Genomic DNA, 3,879 nt, shown 5'->3' with positions numbered 1-3,879 from the left:
CTTGGCTGGAAATTCCTCTCACTCAGAATTTTAAATATATCGTGCCACTGCCTTCTCGCCTCCATGGTGGCTGCTGAGTAGTCACTACTTAGTCTTATGCTGTTTCCTTTGTATGTGGTGAATTGCTTTTCTCTTGCTGCTTTCAGAACTTGCTCCTTCTCTTCTATGTTTGACAGTGTGATCAGTATATGTCTCGGAGTGGGTTTTTTTGGATTTATTCTATTTGGAGTTCGCTGAGCATTTATGATTTGTGTATTTATGTTGTTTAGAAGATTTGGGAAGTTTTCCCCAACAATTTCTTTGAATACTCTTCCTAGACCTTTACCCTTTTCTTCCCCTTCTGGGACACCAATGAGTCTTATATTCGGACGTTTCATATTATCTATCATATCCCTGAGGTCCATTTCGAGTTTTTCAATTTTTTTCCCCATTCTTTCTTTTATGTTTTCATTTTCCATTCTGTCATCTTCCAGGTCACTGATTCGTTGTTCAACTTCCTCTAGTCTTGTACTATGAGTGTCCAGAATCTTTTTAATTTGGTCAACAGTTTCTTTAATTTCCATAAGATCATCCATTTTTTTATTTAGTCTTGCAATGTCTTCTTTATGCTCTTCTAGGGTCTTCTTGATTTCCTTCATATCCCGTACTAGGGTCTCATTGTTCATCTTTAGTTCTTTGAGTAGCTGCTCTAGGTGTGTCTCTTCTGGTCTTTTGATTTGGGTGCTTGGGCTTGGGTTATCCATATCGTCTGGTTTTTTCATATGCTTTATAATTTTCTGTTGTTTTTGGCCTCGTGGCATTTGCTGACCTTGATAGGGTTCTTTTAGGGTTTGTAGACCAGTTGAAGTCCTTATCTCTAATTTATCAGATCTACAGCTTCGTGGAGTACACTTTCTCTAACTAACCAGCAGGTGGCGTCCACGAGCCACCTGTTCTCCACAAGCCAGATCTCCCCTGCTTAGCCTTTTTGGTGAGTGGGGGAGTGAGTCTTGTGGGGCCCAATTGGTGTCCCAAGCTTGCGTGTGTAGTTGGTGTTGCCTGCCCTGTATGTGGGGCGTGTTTCTGGGCAGTCGGGGAGGGGGGGTGGCCCTAACAATCAAATCTCCCTGATGATCCTAGAGTTTTAAAGCTACTGCAATAGTCTAATCCTTCAGTTCAGTCCTGCCACAGTTTGTCTCTGCCACTGACCCACAAGTCTTTGGTATTGGCGTATGGCTCCTGAGACTTGCAAGTGGGCCCCTCTTCCAGGCTGTGTACCCCGGGTCCTCTGTTGAGGGATGACTGTGCTATGTCGCAGGTGAGTGCCGTCCCCTCAGGGCAGTTCTGGGCTGCTGGGCTGTGTTGGGAGGCTCCCAGTCTGCTCAAATGATGGCTGAATGGGACTCTGTTAATTCACACTGCTCCCCCTTCCCAGCTCTGGGACATTCAGCTGAGGTTGCAGGGAAGGCTAATGTCCACGCCCAGTTTTGTGGTGTGTGCCTGTTATTTGAAGCACTTCCGTCACACTGGGTTGTCTGGGGTAGCTCTGGGCTATGGGGCTGGCGATGGGCAGGAGTGTTTCCTGTCCACCAGGATGGTGGCTGTGAGCGGACACCCCCCTTTTCTTGGGAAGTTGTGTTGTTTAGTGAATTTTCTTAGCCACTGGATTATTGCCTTTTGTCTCAGAGCTCTCTTAGTTCTGCTCTTGACTTGACGTGTCCAAATTTCAATTCTTTGAAGCTTTCTGTATTGAGCTTCTTAGAGTAATTGTTTTAGAAAAAGCAAAAAGGATTTTAAAAAAAAAAAAAAAAAAAAAAAAAAAAAAAACGGCCCTCCTCAGAGATCTAATGGGTTATTGAAATGCTAATAGACAAAGCAACCAGGGCCATTAAGGAAAAGTGTCCAGGGCAGAGAGATCAGCCTTGCTTCGGGATTTGCATATGCGCCTCAAGGCCTGATCTCCGCCCTTCCCCTTTCTGTGTTCACCAGAACTCCAAAAATCCTCTGCTTTTATTTTGGAGTTTTTCGTGTTGTTTTTTTTCTATGTCTGTCTCCTCTCTGCTGGGCTGGCTGCTCTCAGAGTCTCTGGTGTCTGGCCTCAGTCTATCTATGGTTGGAGTTTGAATCAGTAGAATGAGTTTCCGGTAAGAGCAGCCACTGCAATTCTCCCTTCTCCTTCCTGGAGCTGACAGCCCCTCCTCCCCCGGGACTGAGCCTGGCAGGGAGGGGCGCGGGTCCCCTGGCCGCAAAAACTTACAGATTTCGCTGATCTCAGCAGTTCCACGTTTTCATGAGTGTTGTATGAAGTATGCCCAAAGACAGATTGCTCTGTGGTGTCCAGTCCACGCAGTTCCTGGCTTTTTACCTACTTTCCTGGAGGAGTAACTAAAACATACAGCTCACCAGTCTGCCATCTTGCCCCGCCTCCCATTTCATATTCTTTTACCTATTTTTTTTCTATTGAGTTGTCTGGCCTTTTCTCATTGATTTGTAGGAGTTCTTTATGTATTCTTGATACAAGTCCTTTGGCAGAGAAGTCTATAGCAAATATCCTCTCCCACTCTGTGTCTTGTATTTTCACTCATTTCATGATATCTTTGAACAGAAATTCTTACTTGGACATAGTCCAATTTATTGATTTCCTTCCCTTTATTGTTAAAGCTTTTTCTATTCTATTTAAAAAATCTTTGCCTTCTCCAAGGTCATAAAGATATTCTCCTTTGTATACTTCCGAAAGCTTTATATATTTTTGAAATAATCTTTAAATATTTTAGTTGTGTCGACAGTTATAATTTCTCCCAGAATAATTGTATGTCTGTGTAAAAAATTTTTTGTCCTCTTTTAAACAGATTTTGTCAGATGACCTCTGAAAACAACAAATACTAGCAATGATTAAAGATCATTTAAGGCTAATAGGATTTCCCCAAACAATTTTATTGTTTGAAATAAAGTAATTAAGCAAGAATTTTGTTGGCAGAGGAGAAACCCTCTATATTTGAGCAAAATTGGTATATAGCAGTCCTCTTTCAGTTGAAAACAACAGCAATTCAACTCCAACCAGCTTAAGGGGGAATGAAAAAGAAAGATGGAGAAGGGTTTGGGCTGGCTAAGCCCTATTAACCAGAAAGGACAGGATGGATTTGACTTCAGGCACAGCTGGATCTAGGCACTAAAACAACATAGTTGGCTCTGCCTCTACATGTCTCTCTACATCTCTACATGTGCTTCCCTCTGTGTTTTGGCTTCATACTCAAGTGGAAGAAAGAATGGCCACTAGTGGCTCCAAGCCTCTATCCTTATAATTTGCAATTCAGGAAGAGACACCCTTTTCCCTGCATTCATATATTACATCTCAGAGAAAATTCTAATTGGACTTATTTGCATTATATGCTTACTTCTGAGCTGGTTACTGTGGTCAGAGAGGTGGCCTATTCTTTATGGTCGGCTTGGGACGGATATCTTCCCCTAAGCCAAGGGAGGGAGGGGGACTGGGTCACTGTTTGGTTTTCAGCACTAAATAAATACCATACAATGGGTTGGCTTAAAAACAGGAATTTATTGGCTCATGGTTTCAGAGGCTAGAAGGCTTGCTTCCTCTAGGGATTGGTATCTTCTGACTGGATGGCAGTCTTTGGGGTTCCTTGGCTTTTCCATCACATGGCAATGCCTTTGGTGGTGTCTTCTTTCTCTTTTGGATTCCGTTGACTTCCAGCTTCTTGCTGCTCCTTTGACTTCTTTCTCTATGGCCTTCTCTATAAGGCCTCCAGCAATAGGATTCAGACCCATCCTGATTCAGTTGGACCACACCTTAACTGAAATAACCTCATTAAAAGGTCTACTTACAATGGGTTCACACCTCAGGAATGGATTAAGATTAAGAACATGTTTTCCTGGGTACAT

Source organism: Choloepus didactylus, chromosome 8 (assembly GCF_015220235.1).
Source record: "Choloepus didactylus isolate mChoDid1 chromosome 8, mChoDid1.pri, whole genome shotgun sequence".
NCBI classification, from domain to species: Eukaryota; Metazoa; Chordata; class Mammalia; order Pilosa; family Megalonychidae; genus Choloepus; species Choloepus didactylus.
This window is presented reverse-complemented; position numbering follows the sequence as displayed.